This window comes from Hemiscyllium ocellatum, chromosome 43, assembly GCF_020745735.1.
Source record: "Hemiscyllium ocellatum isolate sHemOce1 chromosome 43, sHemOce1.pat.X.cur, whole genome shotgun sequence".
NCBI lineage: Eukaryota > Metazoa > Chordata > Chondrichthyes > Orectolobiformes > Hemiscylliidae > Hemiscyllium > Hemiscyllium ocellatum.
Window position 1 is genome coordinate 6,439,778 of NC_083443.1, and position 21,915 is coordinate 6,461,692.

Below are 21,915 nucleotides of genomic sequence, written 5' to 3' on the forward strand. Positions count from 1 at the left end.
CAATGCCAACCTAACCCCCCATTCCAATCGCTCACTATTGCACAGCAATTCACCAATTCTCCTTCAACAGCATCCTGCAAACCCACACCCTGATTTGAAACTGTCCCACAATTGCTTCACTGTCATCTTAGGAATCAAAACATTGGGTAATGCAGCACAAATGGTGAAACTAGGACACATCAACCATGATTGGAGTTAATGGAGAGAAGTTCCTAAATGTTTATAAAGTATTAATGGGAATGAAAAGGTTACAAGTGGGTCAAAGTGTTAAAAGTTTATGGTTTTAGATGGGGATCAGGAGTTGCTCAACAGAAAATTGACAGGGACAGACTTTAAGCTGACTGGAAAACTAACAACTGATTTCCTTTGTTAACCCAAGCTTTAACTAACAGACAGAATAACTGTCGGCACGGTGGCACAGTGGTTAGCACTGCTGCCTCACAGCGCCAGAGACCCGGGTTCAATTCCCGACTCAGGCGACTGACTGTCTGGAGTTTGCACGTTCTCCCCGTGTCTGCGTGGGTTTCCTCCCACAGTCCAAAGATGTGCGGGTCAGGTGAATTGGCCATGCTAAATTGCCCGTAGTGTTAGGTAAGGGGTAAATGTAGGGGTATGGGTGGGTTGTGCTTCGGCGGGTCAGTGTGGACTTGTTGGGCCGAAGTGCCTGTTTCCACACTGTAAGTCTAATCTAATAACTGCTTCTTCACAGATAGATCTTCTATCTCACTCTGCAGGGCAGTGAGAAGAGTGCGGCAACTTTATTGGAGTTATGTACCTTCCCAGAGTATAATAAGCAGATACATGATTACACCCTCAATTCAAAAAGCTACTTTCTTGATTGACTTGCATGGAGTTTGTGAGGGATATTGACTCCAAGGACATAGCTAGGTACGTAGAGGATTCAATGGCCTGAGGAGAACAGCATTCCGTCTTCTCCCGGCAACTGCCTGAACTTCAATGATCTGGTCTACAGTTCTGCTAATGTGGAGTCAGGATTAGGTTTGAGAAGTTATAATGTTATTGATGAAGTTAATTCAATGGCTTACTACTTGAAACCTGGACTCTGACATATAGCCAGGTAGGAAAAGGAATGTTAAAGAGCCAATATTTGGAGCAATATGTCACAACAGTTCAATCAGTCTCAAGCTTCTCAAATTGCCAGTGTAGCCATGACGTACCAGAACAATTTTGTGATTCTCTGAGATCAGAACTTTAATGAGCTTGTATTTTCCATGGGGCTCTGAAAGGATTGCTGCATGTACTATTAAATCGATATTAATTTCACTCACAATTCTATCTCCTGCTGATTTCCTGTGATTCTCAAGAGATGCTTTGACTCTTATTATTTTAAGAAGCGATTCACAATGTTGTAAATTAGGACTACCCAGTCACTTAACCACCTGTTGAGTGAGACCCCAAGTGACCTCAGTGACTCTTCACTCTGAATGGCATGCTGCGATCAGGGCCAGGTTTGGGCTCTCACCCCAAAAACAGCTCAGTCTCTTATTGCCCACAAAGAATATTGGAAGTAAGGGCATTTGGTCCCTCAAACATTCTTCACCCTGCAATAAGGCCATGATTTACCCGACTCCTGAATAACCCTTTCTCCCACATCAGTCAAAAATCTGTCGAACTCAGCCTTGAATATAGTCCATGACCCAATCTCCACAGGGATTCCCTGGGGAAGAGAATTCTAAAGAACAATAATATTTTAAAAGAAGAAATTCCTCCTCATCTCCATCTCAAATCGGAAATCCCTTATTTTGAGAACCTGAGTCTCTAACTTCACCCAGGAGAGAATATATCTCCTCAGTGTCTACCCTGTCAAGTTTGTACATTTCATTAAGATTCCCACTCAATCTTCTAAACTTCAATGAAGTTAAGATTCAACTTTTACCTGGTTTCTCCTTTTTAGAATAATGAAAATGCTGGCAGCGAACAGTCCTATCACCAGCACACACAACGGTAAGCCTACACCAAGGCCCAGTGCCAAATCTCCCTGAAACAAAAAGACCAAGTTACTTTACAGAGCATCAGTAAGCTTTGAAATCCTGATTTTAACCCAGGTGACTTGGGTGAGGCATCATGGTCTTTATTTTAACTTTGCGCAAGTGGATGTGGGTTTAGAATGAGTTATGATCTCACGATGCTCCCCCAAATTCACACTGCAGTGCTTGAATTACACAACTCTTGTTTTCGATAGTCCCTCTGTTTAAATACACCACATTATAATAGTGGTCAGCTTGGCTTTACATTCCTGATTTATTCCCCTACCCAAATCATATCCCTTGGTTTATGACACTCACCATACGTTATTGTAAGAATGATATTTTATGTAAGAAATACATCTGTAGCCTGAAGACTGGATTGCAGTGTGACTTACAATGAAACATTTTTATATAGACTGCTAAGTTTTCATCATCTGATTTTAAATAATTTTTAGTTTAGGTTTCAGGTTTAAAAAAAGTAGGATACCACTGACCCAATATGGCTGTGATTGCTTGATCAGCTCAGCTAACCCTGAAGTATATGAAACTAGCCGCCTTGGAATTACCATTTTAATCAAGAAACACTGTGGCTCTTTGAAGCATCAAGAAATTTGTATCTCTAGTTTAATCCTCACTTACACAGTAACTGCCCATGGAAGCTGACCTGCACCTATCCGCCCTGGAATGCAGCAATAACACAAGGGTTACAAAAGGTATGGTTTATCAACAGCAGCCGAGCAGAAATAAATAGTAAAGAGAAAGTAAATATAACATGAACTGATAACAGCAAGGATATGGAAAGCTATTCTCTTCCTTTCTTAATCTTAGAAACCTTTTGTTTTCTGAGAAATCGAGGTTATCTACATTAAATGCCACTCCTGAAGAAACAGCTAATCCATTAGGATTCACATTTCACTCTCATACCTCAAGGACTCTAAAGAATTTAAACTGTAACTTCCTCACCCTGTCTGCATAGATAGCCTCCACCCTTTTCTTCTTAAGCCTATTGCCTGAGTTTATGTGCTTTTGATATAATGTTCTAATTACTTTTCACAGTTAACTAGGCAACGCATTTCCTCTTTCTTTCACTCAAGATAGTCTTCAAATTGTATCTTCATATTGATCTAGCCAAACTTTAATTGAATTGTGATAGCTGCAGACTAAAAATGAAAGATCATCATAACCACCAAGCGAAGGTAAAGGAAGGGGAATGTTGTGTTACGTCTCACTGTCAGTATACCTTCAAAAGACATACACATAATATTATTACTAATATAGTATGCAACCAGAGGGCATCCTACTGAGGATCATTGGAAGCATGGTATGTTAATGCAAGGGTATTGCAACTGAATAACTTAATACTAGCCCAGTTCTTGCCTGAGAATGCAATAATGATATATAACAAAGAGTTGGAAGATATGTCTGATGGATCATTCAATACCACATAACCTACAAGAGATAACATAAGCATTGTGCATCAGGTAAAAGGTAAAACTCACATCATGGTCAGCAGGAGGGACCTTCGATCAAATATACCAAAGCCTCGAGGTTAGATATTTAGAAAACTAATTGAAGGGCAATTGTATAACAGTTTGCACAACAGAAAATTTGACAGCGACATTATCTCACTCTGTGACAGCAGCAATTATGTGAGAACAAAAAGTACTATAAGTCTCTGAATATGGCACAAGAAAGAAAACAAAGCTAATGTCTTTTCATTGAAATGTAATTACTTTAAAGACAGAATAAAATTTTAAGTGTGACTCAATTCAAAATAAAAGCTGTCATCCATTTATGAACTGAGACCGTACAACAGACAGCTGCACTCTGTTCTGAGAATTGATTAAAATAAATCTTTCATTTCAGTTGCAGAACCTGCTTCATAAAGAAAGGGCACTTTTAATATTCATAATCATGCACATGGTTTCAAGATACTGTCCAATGTTCTTAAGATTTAACAATGAATGGCAGGAACCTCATGATCCAATGGACATCTAGTAACATCTTTACTGTACTGCATCCATTCAACCAACATGCGCAGTTCTACCATTCAGATCAAGCAATTGATGATTCCAAAAAGAGAGAGTTCTGAAAATCTGATCTGCCAGTTTTCAAGGAGTGGCTTTGCAGAAAGAACACATGCAATCATTCCATTGGTAAGCTGAAAGATCCAATCAAGATCGGGAACACCATCACGAGGTTATAATCAACAGGCTTCAATTCACAACATACTGGTGACAACACCAAAGGTTATAGACACATAAAGTTATATATCATGGGAAAAGAACCTTTGGTCCATCTCGCCCATGTTGACTTGACATCTCAATCTGACTTAATCCCATTTACCAGCCTTTGGCCCATATCCCTCTAAACCTTTCATAGAACATCGAACATTACAGCACAGTACAGGTCCTTCAGCCCTGATGTGTGGAACCAATCTAAGCCCATCTAATAACCATTTGCTGATCCAATGATTAGATTAGATTCCCTACAATGTGGAAACAGGCCCTTTGGCCCAACAAGTCCACACCGATTCTCTGAAGACCAATCCACCCAGACCCATTCCCCTACATTCACCCTGACTAATGCATCTAACACTACGGGCAATTTAGCATGGCCAATTCAGCTAACCTGCACACCTTTGGACTATTTAATGACCATTTAAATGCCCTTAAAGTTGGTGAGTTTACTACACTGCAGGCAGTGCATTCCATGCGTCTACTACTCCCTGAGTAAAGAAAATACCTCTGACATCTGTCCTATATCTATCACCCCTCAAGTTAAAGCTATGTCCCTTGTGCTAGCCATCACCATCCGAGGAAAAAGGCTCTCATTGTCCAATCTATCTAACCCTCTGGTTATCTTATATGTCGCAACTAAGTCGCCTCTCAACCTTCTAACAAAAACAGCATCAAGTCCCTCAGCCTTTCCTTGTAAGACCTTCCCTCTACATCAGCCAACATCCTAGTAAATCTCCTCTGAACCCTTTCCAAAGCTTCCACATTTCTCCTATAATGCAGTGACCAGAACTATATGCAATACCCCAAATGTGGGCGTACCAAAGTTTTGAACAGCTGCAACATGATCTCATGGTTCCAAAAACTCATTCCCTCTACCAATAAAAGCCAACACACTGTGTGCCTTCTTAACAACCCTATGAACTTGGGTGGCAACTTTCAAGGATCTATTTATCTGGACACTGAGATCTCTCTGCTTAGCTACACCACCAAGAATCTTACCCTCAGCCACTCTTTATTCCTGTTGCTCCTTCCAAAGTGAATCAACTCACCTTTCTGCATTAAACTCCATTTACCACTTCTCAGCCCAGCTCTGCAGCTTATCTATGTCTCTCTGTAACCTGCAACATTCTTCAGCAGTGTCCACAATTCCACCAACCTTAGTGTCATCCGCAAATTTACTAACCCATCCTTCCATGTCCATGTCCAGGTCTTTATATAAATGACAAACAACAGTGGAACCAAAACAGATATATAATTGCCAGAGTTGTCTCTACTCCCCTTCTTAAACATGGAAACAACACTTGCTATCCTCCAGTCTTCTATCACTATTCCTGTAGATAATGATGACAATAAAGATCAAAACCAACAGCTCAGCAATCTCCTTCCTTCTTCTCAGAGAATCCATGGATAAATCCCATCTGGTCCAGGTGACTTATCTATTTTTACACTTTCCAGAATTGCTAACATCTCCTCCTTGTGGACCTCAATCTCATGTAGTTCAATAGCCTCAGTATTCTCAATATCTCAGTATTCTCCTTGTCCACATGGAATAATATCAACCCTCCTTATGAACTTTGAGCTTTGCAACATGAAGCTCATTGTTTAGTGATTAAAAATGTACGCCTTGCAGCATTTGGGTCTGAAAGGAACTGAAAGGGTTAATACTGAAGCAAGCTATAAGCACCATCCACGATGATAATGTCAAATGGACTTGTGGGCAGAACCGCTTCGGAGTTCCAAGGAGTGTGGCTTAACATCCAAGTCTTCCTCAAAATTTCTGTAAGAATGCCTACCATTCCAATGTAACTAGATCCTAATATGCAATAAACTAGATCTTATTCTTTGTAATAGACCATCCCAGTTAGACTAGAAAGTGGATTACCTCACTACACTAGGAAAATCAGGCCTGTAGCTCTCTACAGTACTACTGAAAACAAAAACATTTTTGTCAAAGCTTTTTGTCCTGCACTCATTAGGACAATTCACAAGAATACCAATTCAAGGGGAAAACAAATGTTTATGGGTAGATAGAATTGTTTGGCTATTGGTCGCTGATGGGTAAAGGTGAGGTCAGGGACAATGCACCAATTCTTGATGATTGACAGTCAACTCCAATCTTTAGATAGCTACACAAAAAGGACTGCAACAGCGATCCTCAACAGCCTCAGAATGGGGTGGCTCAGTGGTTAGCACTGCTGCCTCACAGCTCCATGAACCTCAGTTCGATTCCTCCTCGGTGACTGTCTGTGTAGAGTTTGTACGTTCTCCTTGTGTCTGTGTGGGTTCCTTCTAGGTGCCATGGTTTCCTCCCACAATCCAAAGATGTGCACATTAGGTGAACTGGCCATGCTAAATTACCCATAGTGTCCAGAGATGTGTAAGCTAGGTTGACTGGCCAAGCGAAATGCAGGGTTACTGGGAGGATGGGGGTGCCTGGTGTGTTATTCTCTGGAGGCGTGGACTCAATGAACTGAACGGCCTCCTTCCATACAGTAGGGATTCTATGAAACTATGAAACACATAACATCATTCTGAATGTCAGTGATGTGGATTGGATTTGACTGCTCATTCAACATATGGTGAGCAATGGTAAGGCATATCCAGCATCAGGTTTAAGTTGCCCACTAATATAAAGCAGTAGACAGCAGGGAAGAACTGAAAATTAAAAACAAAATCTCTATAGAATTAATCCCTTTGGTAAACCTCCAACGAAAGGTAAAAGCATTTCAGAACTGGTAAGAGATGTGCTGCAACAGGACAGCTATTTACAATTGATTCTTCCTGGGTTCAGAAGTAAGAAAACTTATTCCAAAGACTCTGTAAATCTTTGGTGGATCAGGAGAAACTTGATAGTAGTAACTCAGGCTGGAAAGGCAACAAGTTAAATTCGACGCTAAATCAAGTTAATGAAACTAATGCACTTCTGTACACGATTGAAAGCACAGCTGACAATATAATATCTTGCAAAGGGTTAAGGAAACAGCAGAAACATTGAAGAGCTACTGAAGTCATTGACAATCACTTCACTCTTGGAATTAATACAATTCTACAAAAAACAAGATTTAACAGAAGAGTTCACATCTCGGTAAATCTATAGATTATTTAACTAATGATCACAACAGATTAGCATAGAGAATTAGACCGTGGCCACTTCAAGTCAGAATTAATTTGAGACAGGATTGCTGTGCAAATTGCTAATGAGTCTTTGTCAGATTTATTATATCCAAAGAAGGCATGTCTATAGAGAAAGCCATTCAGATGTTGAGTAAAGTAAATGTCTGGAAGTAACTAAGATCAGTTCTAAGAGGGTAAGATCTACATTGGAACAGGAACTCAAGGGAGCTTATTTAATTCTAATAATGCAAGACCACAAACAAGGCATCTGAAAACTGGGACTTGAGGTTTGTCCTCATGTCCCTGCAAACTGTTTGAACTGTAGGGTTTGGGGCCTGGCTTTGCTGCTCCTCTACCTTGTAAAATTGCTGTCTCTTGTACGCAGCTGTAAATGTAACTGTTCGTGGTAAACTGTTTTTGTAATTTGTTTAATAAAATAAAAAAAAGGCATCTGAGCAAACAATACAGTAGCTAACAAAGCCACCAGACATTAAAAGTCCTTGTCAACATTGAGGAGGGAGACACAGTTTCAATAAAGTATGAAATCAAATAGCTATCTACAAAAAATGTTAATGATGTAGAACTGCTTACAACAGAAGAAATACCTAAAGGCTTCCTAGGGAGAACAGATGATCCATGATTCTATGATCCAGAATTTGGCAAATTATTAGTTATGCCAATGGTCAACTCATGAATTTTATGATATTGCAACCAATATCAAAAAGTGTGAGAATTGTGATCTTCATTGTTTCTTTTATCATTTTTGGTTTGGAGCTGTGAGCTGTGAGCTGTGAGCTGAATGTAACTTTTGGACTGTGAGCAACAACTTGTTTTAAAAAGAAGAGGAGAACAAACAAACTGATATCTATTTATGAGGCCAGCCCTGGAAGTTAATTAAAGGTGGATTCTTGTGTACTGTATATACATTTTGACTCTGAAGAGGTATTATGCTCAAATAATGGCAGACGCTTGAATTGTAACAGGGCATCATTAGTACCAAGAGAACATTGAAAATAAATATAGGAAAAGAAATTTGAACTGGTGTTTGAACTGTGTTAAAAGTCAGAAAGATTTTGGCTACTATAGCTATAGGATTGATTGTTCCCTGGGATTCCTCCTGTTACCAACTTATTGGAACTCCAGTGAATAGAATCTCAGTTATAATAATTCAATGAACATTCCTCAGAACCTATTGGAAGCTATTTACATTGACTGGTGTCATCAGAAACCAGATACAATCCTATATACCTATGATTCTATGGATCATGGAATCAACTTAACCAACTGGCCAGTTAGATCTCATTTATTTTTCCTCTCAGTTTATCTCTTAACTTTGGTTGTTTGTCTGTCAACATGTGAGTGAGGGCAAGAATCAAAGAAGATTGGGTTTAAATCATTGACATTAATTACCCTGTTGTTTAACTTTGCTCTGCTAAAGCTACTGTATTAATAATACATTGTTAATCATTTTTCTTAAGCTACAAACAGTATTGGTTATTCACAATGTCTAGCACTGTATTAGTTATTTTAGAACTCTGGAGAGGAACCATTGGGGCAGTTCTGAAAGTCATTGAGCATTTCAATTTACTGTGTTGTGAACGCAGGGATAGGGATCTCATTTGGATGTGTTGTAACAGGAGTCATCGTGTAGATATCAACCTAGGATTTTCCAGGTTAGCCAAAATTAAGCTAAATGAAATCAGGAGACAACATCTGAAGCATCGCGATGACCTGAAGATTAAAAAATGTTTAAAGCATCCACAATGATTAAGTAAACAATGTCAGGAGCCAACATAGCACTTGAGATTGCTACAAGTACCTTTCCCATAATCTAGAAGTCATGGAATCCCTACAGTGTGGAAACAGGCCATTTGGCCAAAAAAGTCCACACCAACGCTCTGAAGAGTAACCACCTCAGACCCATTCCCCTACCCTATTACTCTACTTTTACCCCTGACTAATGCACCTAACCTACACATCCCTCTACAGTATGGGCGATTTAGCCTGCCTAATTCATCTAACCTGCACATCTTTGGATTTTGGGAGGAAATTGGACCATCTGGAGGAAACCCACACAGACACTGGAGAATGGGCAAACGGCACCAAAGGCTGGAATCAAACCTGGGTCCCTGGTGCTGTAAGGCAACAGTGTTAACCACTAAGCTACCACGCTACCGAATCATTGAGCTGCTACGCAGCCCAAAAGTTCTCAATCTTGAGTAGGAAGCGATGATTTTAGCTCAGTCTTACCCAAAAGGTGGATGATACTAAACAGTTGAGGATAAGGGACTCCCCTGAACTGGAATACCCTCATTAATTTCCAGAGTTAGGGATGCTGAGTACTGAATACAGCATTATACTGAAAATTGATGCTAACTCATTATGTCTCTACACACACAGGAAGTTTTCATATTCATTAATGAAGCAAGTTGAGACAAAACGTACAGGAATGACCACAATAGGTACAAATTTCCCTTGCCACAAAACCAAACTGAGTGATGCTCAGGTACCCACTATGTCAGAGTCTGAATGGTACGATCGGAATTTGTGTTAGCCTTTCACAGTTTATCAAGACAGTGGCAGGAAAAAAAACATCCTATGTCCAGTCAATGAGTTATTAACTAAAATATCTGAAAGTAGAGTTTTGTGAAATGCAATGCAAATAGTGGGTTATGCAGCTGTCATCAGAGAAACAATCAAGATTCCTTTTTCTGTTCATAACTCCATTTAAGAGATTTTGTTTCACCAAATGATCATTTAGATTTGTCTCAGTCACCATTTTGGGCATAAGCCCTTCATCAGGAGCACTCACTTTCTCCTCCCTGAAAGGCCAGTGGCTTGGCCATGAAAACATCTTGAGCATGGATCACAATGTGGGCATGTACAATTGTATGGGGAAACAATTGTTCATTCTAGTTTCACTCCAGGAGAAGCTAGGTCCAGGGACACTTGGGGACCACCAAGTGCAGATCCAGAGCTTGGTCAGTGATATAGTGGTCTGGCATCTCCAAGGACATTGAAGGCATCATCACTGATTGAAAGACCTGCTGAGAGAGTCACTGGTAACCACCACATTCACCACAGATCTGGGAACATATGGTACAGATCAATTTGTTTATGTAAGATGTCATTGATCATTTCTCTAAATGGTGAGAGGTCAGGAAGTCACACAGCACAACTACCGATGTCGTTATCCGAGCCTTATGAGAGATATTTACAACCCTCAGAATCCTATGTGGTTATTTGCTACAACCAACCAAAGTTTGCTAATGAGTGAGGCAGTCAATTTTCAGCCAGTTCTGGGGTTGAATATGCAATTGAGTTATGCACAATCGAGTGATAAAGCCAAGACTGTGGTCAGGACATTAAGTCACCATTGAAGAAGAATATTAACTTCTGTATGACACCACAGATTAGAAATCCATCCCATTCTGATATAGTCTAGCACTATTAGTGATGCTGATGGGCAGAAAGCCATTCCCCATCCTTCCAAAGATGTTGACTCCACATTAAAACCTACAGGACTATTAAGACAGTTATAACAGTTCTATCGGGTGCAACAGCTACACATGACAGGAGGTGTTATTGTGAAGCATGAAGGTTATATTTAGTACCAGACAGCAAGTATGGATCAGGGATCTGAATGAAAGAAGTATAGTCTAAGGCTGTGCAAGGATCAGCAGAGGTTGCACATTGTCTGCATTGCCAACAGGCCCCTACAAATGAAGCCCAGGAATCTGATCCCATTACTGGTTAATCATCCAGAACTGATCGATTGGGAAGGAACCCAATCAGGAACTTAATACCAAAGAGGACCAAAAGTATTCAAATGCCAGGAAGTAAATAAGCAACAAGTCTTCCACCTAGAAAACCACAAATCGTCCAAGTCTGAAGATAACATGTTCTGAAAGCAAACTGAAACCTCGAGACTGCCTGAATTTTAAAGTCAGACTTGAGGAGATAGATGTAATTATCTACATGAATATATGCTATTAATAATGAGAAATAAAGCTTGGGGGCAGGTATCGTACAGGGGTCTGAAAGAGTTATTACTGAAGCGTACCTTAAGTACCAACTGCCATGATGTCTTGTGGGCCTTAAAGCTTGGGGTTTCCAAAGAGCAAGGCTCCTCCTCAAACTCTGTAACAATGCCCATCATATCAATGTATCCGACATTTGGTTGTAAACATAAGAAATAGCTTATTCTTGCTAGTGTTTTACACCATTACACCGGCTCAAGCAGGCCCTGTAGATTTCTTCACCTAAAGGAAGCGGGTGAGAACAGCCTTCATCATGAGAAGCAATCCATATTGAGTGGTGCGTTGACAGAGACATAGAAACAGGCCCAAAATCAATTGCAGTGCGGCCTTCTTTTGATTGAGCCTGTTTGTATGTTTATAAGGCTCAGGAGCCACATAGCACAGTAACTGAGGGATGGCTGCAGCCAGTTGAGGGAAGCAACAGATCACACACAGCGGAGGCCCTTAACTAACATTGTATTTTTTTGCTTTATTCTGACTGGGCAGCATTTAGACCCACAATGCCTTTAGGGAGGGATTTCAACCCAGCGACACTGACGTAATGGTGACATTAGATTAGATTAGACTTACAGTGTGGAAACAGGCCCTTCGGCCCAACAAGTCCACACCGACCCGCCGAAGCGAAACCCACCCATACCCCTACATTTACCCCTTACCTAACACTACGGGCAATTTAGCATGGCCAATTCACCTGACCTGCACATCTTTGGACTGTGGGAGGAAACCGGAGCACCTGGAGAAAACCCACGCTGACACGGGGAGAACGTGCAAACTCCACACAGTCAGTCACCTGAGTCGGGAATTGAACCCAGGTCTCAGGCGCTGTGAGGCAGCAGTGCTAACCACTGTGCCACCGTGCCGCCCACAAAGTTATTTCCAAGTCAGGATGGTGAGTGGCTTGAAGGGGAACTTGAAGGTAGCGCTGCTGCTCTTTTCCTTCTGGATGCAAGTGGTCATGGCTTTGAAAGGTGCTATCTAAGGAGCGTTGTGAATGCATTCTTCCTGCCAAAACATATAAGATCACATTTCCCCATATCGTATTCCATCTGCCAAATCTTGTAGATAGTACACACTGCTGCACCTGATCATCAGTGCTGGAGGGAGTGAATGTTTGTATGTGGTACCAATCAAGCAGGACTTTTGTCTTGGATAGTGCTGAGCTTCTGGAGTGTTGTTGGAGCTGCACCCATCCAGTCAAGTGGGGGAGTATTCCATCACACTCTGGGGAGACAGGAGGTGACTTACTCACTGTAGGTCTCATACCCTCTGACCTGCTCTTGTAGCCACAGGGTTTATATGTGCTCTTCGATTTAAGGTCAATTGTAACCCCCAGATGTGGATAGTAGGGTACTCAGCATCACATTAACATCTCCTTTTGTTCTGTAACCACCATGACTTTTGTCATTTAAACTCTCCTACCTTCTGCATCTACATTAGAGCGGTGCTGAAAAAGCACAGCCGGTCAGGCAGCATCCGAAGAGCAGGAAAAAAAAATCGATGTTTCGGGCAAAAGCCCTTCATCAGGACTTCTTCCCGAAATGTCAATATTCCTGCTTCTCGGATGCTGTCTAACCAGCTGTGCTTTTCTAGCACCACTCTAATGTAGACTGATTTCCAGCATCTGCAGTCCTCACTTTCCCTTTTATATTTCCTGGCCGTCCTCTCTAAGAAGTTCAAAACTTCACAGTATTTCAATTGTGACTAGTACCTCGCAGAGTTTTGGTAACACCTCCCTACCTTTATACTCCATACCTACTGAAATAAAGGCTAACATTCCATTTGCCTTCCTTGTCACCCAGTAGCTTTTTGAGATTCCTGGATGAGAACTCCCAAATCCATCTGTTATATCACTCTCTGTAGTCTTTCTCCATTTAAATAATATTCAGCTGTTCTATTCTTCCTGCCAAACCATATAAGATCACATTTCCCCATATCGTATTCCATCTGCCAAACCTTTGCACACTCACTTAGCCTACTTATAGTCTCTCCCCTGCCTCTGTGTCATCCTCACCACTTGCTTTCCCAACTATTTTTTTCTGTCATCCACAAACTTGGCGAAAGTATGTTCACTTACCTCATCCAAGTCATTAGTGCATCTCGTAAATAATCATAGCCCCAGCAGTGATCCCTGTGCCTCTCCTATAATTACAGATCAACATCCTGAAAATACCCCTTACGTCAACTCTGTATTTTATTATCTAACCAATTCTCAAACCATGCTAATATACTGCCTCCAACACCATGAGCACCTATCTTATCAAGCAGCATAATCTTATCAAATACCATCTGGGAAATCCAAATATATTGCAGCCACCAGTTCCCCTTTATCTATCCTGCTTATTACTTCTGCAAGAGAATTCTATTAGATTTGCCACGTGTTATTTCCCCATATGAAGTCATGCTGACTCTACTTGATGCAGTTCTAAGCACTTTGTTACATATGCCTTCTGACAGATCCAAACATTTTCCAATAACAGATGCTAAGCCAATCGGCCTATAATTACCTTTTCTTCTGTTTCCTTCCCTTTTTAAATAAAGGTGTTACATTGGCAGTTTTCCGATTCTCTGGGGTGCTTAGACCACTGCAAAGGTGTTTTATGTTTCACAGCATCAGAGTCACTTACAAAGAAGGCAATTGTCAGTAATATGCTGGAGGATAGTTTGCTGACTTGTTGGGAGACACTCCAAATACCTTTGAGCACTGGCTTCTGTCACCAAGCTGTCACCAACCTGCATTTGGCTAGAAACTAGCACAGGGTGCATCTTCTCAGAAATAAACAAAATGGGGTTCAGGTTTTGGGTCATTAGCTTTAATGAAAAGGGTTTCAATCTGAAGTGTTGACTCTTGTTCTCTCTCCACAGAAACTACTGAGTACCTTCCAACATATTTAGCTTTTATTTCAGATGGTCAGCAACCACAGTGTTTTGATTTTGATTGCCTGACTTCAGTCTGAGTTTCCAATGCAGCAGGTACTGTGTGGTTTCTCACTGAGCAGAGCAGATGCTGAGGCAATGGTCTGCAGATTCTGCAGCATGGGCATAATGAAGTGCAACCAAACTCCAGGTTCAACATAAAACCTTAATCCCAGGCTCCTCTCTGCTAGGAACCTGAGGTAAGAGCTATAAATGTTGTTAGGAGAGTGATGGGGATGTGATGGATCGAGTGAGCAGATAGTTTGTGATTTGAAATGTTGACTCTGATTGCTCATAATAGATCATGGAGTTTCATTGTGCACTAAATACAGGGCTACAGGGCTATGCTCCTAGCATTGACGACCGGAGTTCTCTAGTTATTGTCTCTTCTTCACCTCCTTCACACAATCCCTGCTATCTCATACAGGGCTTATCTTGCTCATACACTTCCAGCTCCAGCTCCTGCTCCAACCAGAATGTAGCTTCCCTTTAAGAGGACTCAGTTTCCTTTAAAAGTTAAAAACCACAACACCAGGTTACAGTCCAACAGGTTTATTTGGAAGCACTAGCTTTCAGAGCACTGCTCCTTCATCAGGTGTTTGTGGAGAATAAGACACAGAATTTATAGCAAAAGTTTACAGTGTGATGTAACTGAAATTATAGATTGAAAAAGACCTGGATCGTTTGTTAAGTCTCTCGTCTGTTAGAATGAACATGTTGGTTTCAGCTCTTTCATATGTAAATCGCAAAACATTTTTAAAAGTTACATTCTCAAGTGAACTTTAACAATTGATGTCATGTTGGCTCAGATAATGCACTGAAGATATGAGGTGCCCTGTACCTCATATTGGAAGGTACAATGGTCAGACTGATTCTAATCTAAAAACTGATTTACAGAATCGTACATGGATTCATGCAGTTTTTGAGCAAGTTAGAATGTAATTCTGCAAGTACAAATTTACCCCACAAACTTATATATGTATGTGTACAGGCGGGTGTGTGTCAGTGGGGGGCAGGTATGAGTGTCTGTGAGAGAATGCGTGGATGTATAAGAGTGTAAAGGGGTAGAAGTCCGTGAAAAGGTGAGTGTGGGAGTGTATGTGTGAGCATATGAGAGAGGGTCTTATACTCCACAACCACCTGATGAAGGAGCAGTGCTCTGAAAGCTAGTGCTTCCAAATAAACCTGTTGAACTGTAAACTGGTGTTGTGCGATTTTTGTACAGCCCCAGTCCAACACCAGCACCTCTGCATCATGATGGTTTCCTTAAGCGTTGCAAGTTAGCTTGAAATGATGGTTAATCTCTCAAAGTAGTGCACCCTCCTCTGCTAAGGTCTCCAGCCACTCAGCTTGCTCCGCACATGATACAAAGACAAATTAAAGACAAAATGTCTGTGCTGTCAATGCCAGAAGTAATGGCTGCAGATTACGTATGTTTGCAATTCCCTCAGACCTGATAGTATAGCGCTCAGTAAATACCAAATCTGTGCATCTACTTGCCAGGCAACTCCATCTCTGTACAATTCCTCATGCTTCAAATACCAGTATCCACATGTTGAAATAAGCAGCAAAAGACTCTCAGAGATTTACAAAGGTTTTACTGTTAATCTATAGTTTAGGACAAACATTAGTTTCCACCTTGACCTTCTGGACCCTTTCCCTGTCCAGAGACCAACACAGGGAAGAAGAGAACTTTATTCTTTCTTTCTTTCATGGATCCACCAGCAATTGAACAATTTTACAAATTAATCAAATTACAAATACTGCCCACCAGAGACAGTAAGTCACAAAATAAATCAAAACAGGGAAAGGCATGGGAGGGAACCAAAAGAAAAATGGGGTTACCGGGAGTCAATAATGCACCAGCCCAGCTCCTATCGTGTCCATCTCTCTGTAAAAGCCTTGAGATCATTGGAGAACACCTTGTGCCCCCTCTCAGAGGGCACCCAGGTGCACATGTAGGTGTGGAAGAGGGAAGGGCAGTTGGGATATATGACACCACAGTCCAACCCCATCAGGATCTGACCTGCTGATGGCTAGAACCCAGCTCATTTTTTTCAAAATGAAACTGTCATCAAATTAACCAGGTAACTAACAAGCAAATAATAATTAAACAAAAATAAAGGACAAGGGGCAGCACAGTGGCACTAAGGGGCAGCACAGTGGCACAATGGTTAGCACTGCTGCCTCACAGCACCATTGACCCAGGTTCAATTCCCACCTCAGGCGACTGTGTGGAGTATGCACATTCTCCCTGTGTCTGCATGGATTTCCTTTGGGTGCTCCGGTTTCCTCCCACAGTCCAAAAATATGCAGGTTAGGTGAATTGGCCATGCTAAATTGCCCATCGTGTTGTGAAGGGGTAAATGTAGGGAAATGGATCTGGGTGGGTGTGGATTTGTTGGGCCAAAGGGCCTGTTTCCACACTGTAAGTAATCTAATCTAGAACCCAGCTCTTTTTATTATTTTTGAATCAATTCATTCATTGAGTATCTCTGGAGCAGATGGGAGTTGAACCTGCTTGCCCCCCCCCCCCCCCCCGCTCAGAGAAAGAGACTCAAGCACTGCATCACAGGAGAATGTCTCCTCCCACCCTTGTCCAGCTCTTTATATTTTACTCAAAGCCCATTGAGTCCAACTTGCTTTTGATCAATTCTGGAGATGTTCAGTTTGACTCTGAAGAGGATGTGTCTTTCTAACACTGGCACTTTATGTGGGCAGCTAAGGGAATTAACAAAATGGAAAAGTTGTTTTGGATCACACTGACATACAGTGCTTTGAGACAAAGCTGACTAGATCAAGCCTTTGCCACAGAATTAATACCAGCGATTCAGCTAATCCTTTCCTGTGAAATGGACCAAATGGATCACTTCTAATTTCTTACCTCATCCCCTGAAACTCCTGTAGTAGGGGGCTGCAACATGAAAAGGAACATGTAAAGATTAGACATTTGTCAGCAATGCTTTTCTCTTTTACAAAACCAACTTGCTCTATACAAAAAAAAACATGCTCTCTGAACCAAGAGTAAGTGTTGATTGAAATTTAACCAGTCAACTCTGCTCATATCTAACCCCTGACTGGTTGCTGTTAGCTATATGACCTGTCCCCATTCACCACTCAAAACCTCCATCCTCACCAAGACCCGTGTACTCACTAATTGGAAAGCAAACAGTATCTAATGTCATCTAGTTGAATGGTTTTTGACTATCAAGCAAACATTATCCCACCTGCAATACGTTTAAGATAAATAAATGAAAGTTCAAGGAAAATGAAAACTCCTAGTACTGCTTGCTATTATGACCACGCCTTGATTACTCATAACAGAATGATGTAAACCAAAAATCCCCTGTTATCAAGGGATAGTACAAACAATAGGGTCCAAATACAGTTAAAACTAATCATAAGGCAACACAATACAAATTATGATTTTGTTCCCTCTGGTGCTCTCTGGATGTGACAGACCATGGTGTACTATCAGGCACTCTGTGTTTCCCCCCTAGGAACAGCGAGACACTGATGATACCCACAAGCACTCTATACTCTCCAGGACAATTGTGAAGAGTTGGCAACCCTACAGATTCATTTTTTTCATTCATTCATAGGATATCAACATTACTGGCCAGCTTAGCATTTATCACACATCCCAAATTGCCCAGAGGGCAGTTAGGGGTGAACTATATAGCAGTGGATCAGAAGTTGCATGTAGGCCAGAATGGGTAAGGATCGAAGGACATTAGTAAACTGTGATAAAGTTTACGGCAACTGACAATGGTTACAAGGTTGTCATTATGCGAACTTTTTATTCCAAACATTTTTTTAAAATTGAATTCCAATTTTAACTATCTACCATTGTGGGATGTGAACCCATGTCCCCAGAACAACCACTGAGCTTGTGGATTATCAGGACAAATTCCCGATGAAGGGCTTATGCTCAAAATGTTGATTCTCCTGCTCCTTGGATGCCACCAGTCCAGCTGTGCTTTTCCAGCACCTCACTCTCGACTTTGTGAATGATCAGCCCAGTGTCATTAGCACGGCATCATTACCTCCCACTAATGCATTAGAGCAAGATGCTGAAGTAATTTTAGTGAGAGAGCGAACTAATATGTTGAATCTAGATGTCTCTCCATCTGAGCTCTGATGAAGAGTCATCTCTACTTGAAAAGTTAGCTTGCTGTCTCTCCATGAATTCTTTCTGATCTGCTGTGATCCCCAGCATTTGTTGTTTTTAGCACGGATTCCAGCATCTGCAATAATTTGTTCCTGAAGGAACTTGTCAGAATGGAAAATAAAAGGACATTTCCCCTTCAGGACAAAGTTTGAATGAGCATTTTTCCTTTGAAGATGGGAATAGGGAGAATTTTCTTCTCTGAGGGTCATGTGTATTTGGAACAGTCTTCTGCAGAGTCAGGTGGAGGCAGAGACAGTGGATATTTTAAAGCAAAGATAAATAGATTCTTGACTAACCACGGAATGTGAGTTTAGGCTCATTAGATGCAAGTGTGGGAGGATGGGGTGGGAGTGGGATTTCGGTCAGCTGGAGCTGGCTCCGTTAGGTCAGTGTATTTTAAAAACAGGGAGATGCCTGGTGCACCTCAAGTACATTGGAGTGAAGCAAGAGCCAGATCCAAATGTACCCGAGACAAGGGGTGATGAAAGGGCACACAGAGATGGTGCTGCCTAGAGACAGGGTGTATTTGGTACCCCTCACTACATCCACATGGAAATTATAAGCTAAATGTCAAAGGAGGAAGTTAAAGGTCAAATCAATGGTTAGGGAGGAGTACACTTTAAAAATTGCCAACACTTTCAGGTACATAGCCACAGCAATGATATATATATATTTTTTCCATGAGAGATTACACAACACTGAGAGTCCAAACAGTTCCCTCCTTACCTTACCAGTTGACAGAGTTACTCCAGTAGTTGAGGTCTGGAAATGCAAAGAGACAATGGAGAGATTATATATAGGACTGCAGGAGAATAACTACACTGCACACAATATCTGGCTCCAACACATTATTAATGTATTCACCCCTAGCAAGAATATATGAATTCAAAGTAAGAGGAGTCCATTCAGCCCATCAACTCTGCCTGCCATTCAACAAGGTCGAGGGTGATCTGATGTGGCCTCAGCTCCACCCTCTTTTCGACCACCAAGACAATTCCAAAGATTCATGACCTCAGAGAAGAAAATTTTCCCTATTCCTATCTGAAAGGAGAGAACCCTGGTTGAAACTATGCCCTGATCTTCAAACTCATTCTAGTCTCTCACACAAGGAGAAACATCGTTTTACTTTCCATCCTGACCATTCCCTTTACAATCTGTTTATCATTCCTCTAGCCTCTAATCTGTCCAATCCATAGGTAATCGCTCACTATCCTGTCAGGGATCAGCCAAGTGTATCTTCTCTGCTCTGTTTTGAGTTCATTTTGGTCCTTGCTGAAATTAGATGCCAAAATTGCACACAATCTCCCACATCACTCACCAACATCTTTGCAACTGTAGCAAAACATTTCCACTTTTATATTCCATTCCCTTTGCATTAAGTAAAAGCATTCAATTTGTCATCCTAATCACTTGCAGTGCCTGCATAATGAATTAATGTGATTTATGTACCAGGACAACTAGATCACTCTGTACCTTAGTGTTCTGTAATCTCTCTCTATTTGCTACTTTGACAATTCTTTGACATTTTGTAAGGGTCAACATTTAAATTATATGAGTTCCAGTCCCATCTCCTGGAAGCTGCCATTTCCAGTTGAGACTATCTCTGTGATGGTGGCAGTTTATTTGATTGAATATTACGCATCATAGATTAACCACATTTGCTAAGCCCCATGAACAAAAACCTACAAACCACTCGATAACCTTCGGAAACCTTCCCATTCAATCTGAAGATTAATTTGAGCCAATGTAACACGAGTGGACCAGGGTGTTTTGAGTGAAAGTCTAATATCAATCCCAGTGCTTGTGAGACATGTGTCTACAATTTCCTCAAAGAAATCTAGCTTCCACCTGGCTGCAAAACTTTCCTTTCCCCTGGACAACTTGAACACTCAATGAAGCTTAAGCCCAGAATTCTGCTCCAAATACATAGGATAGGTTCATGCTCTGATTGGATCTTACCTATCGACTCCAGCCTACTTTCTACAGATTCCAGGAATACTTGTGTGAATTGTCTCCTGACATGAGTTTGAAATATTCAGTCTCACATGCTTCACTTGTTTTATTTAGTTGCTCAAAAAGATCAAAAGTAGAGAGCATCCTGCAAATATAGCAAGACATTGAGCCAGATACTGCTCTGCAATGCTGGGTGCAAGAATTTGGCAGTTCAAAAAATGCCTTGATGCAAAATAGGGCACCAGCTACTTTGGACCTTTTGGCTACCCGTTGTGTCTGATGCTGTGATGAGGTCTTTCTCAGTAAGCCAGCTTACAGTCCAGGGTAAACCCAGTGGGATTTTGACATACGCATGGATGGTGCAGCTCAATGTCAGTAATGGTGAAACCGCAGGCTGAACACAGTTCATGCACTGGGATTCAGTCATGTCGTTGTCCATCTATCAACCATAGCTAAACCCAATGAAAGCTTCTCCCAGTGAGGAGAGAATTCTATTCACAGCATTCAAAGTGGAGGTCTTGTTGATGCTGGTGAACTGCAAAATTACTGTAAATCCTTCAAGTGTTGTTGTTTTCAGTAGATTCTGAGCTCAAAACCCACTCCTGAATGTGAGCTCATAATCAAGACCAATTTGTTCTAAAGATGTTAAATTCAGCCTCCATCTGGTCTCTCAAGTGGATACAAACTTTCCACTTGAGCAAGAGCTGAGAGTTGTCCCCAGTACCTGAGCCAACAATCAGCATGGACAGTTGTCTACCTGTTTAATAACATATTCACCATTAAAGCCCTTTACCATCAGTTTGTGGAAGCCACCATACAATGTGTTTGTGTTTGTGTAACACAAAGCAGCATGAAACATAACAAAATAACCCAACAGTCCTGGATCTGCAAAGGGGTTTTTTGCTGGAGGTTTCTTGCAGTTAGTGCCTTTCTTGTTCACAAGCCCCTCACCTTGGGTGATGATGTTCTTTTACCAGAAATCTGGAAAGACATATTCTAATGTCACAGACTGGGGCAAAGTAGTCTGTAATCACAACCTGCAGGTGGTATATGTTTAGCCTGGAAGTGGGGAATGGGGGCTGGTGCAGAATTTAACTGTGTGTACAGTCAGCTCCCTGAGACTGGTCCTCCTGTGGAGAAGTTTTTCATGGATGGGATCGCACAGAGCTTGTTGTTATTTTTATTAAACTTATAAATTATGACAATTAATGCCTGACTTGAGGCATTTCTAGAACTTGTGGAATTTTCATGGAGTTGGACAAGTCCTCACTGAGGCCAATGGCAGCTGTCCAGTTGCAGGCTGTGGGGTGGGCAGTTTGGCCAGTTGGTGGTCATTAATACCTCCTGCCCTAACCCCACACGGACTCTGGGATAAGGATTTCAAGACCATAACCATGATGAGTCCTGAGGAGGCCTTTCTGTTTTCAGATGTGGCCACATTTGGTTTTGAAATCTTTAACATACTTCTGTTGGCATTGCCCATTTCAGATGCCCTC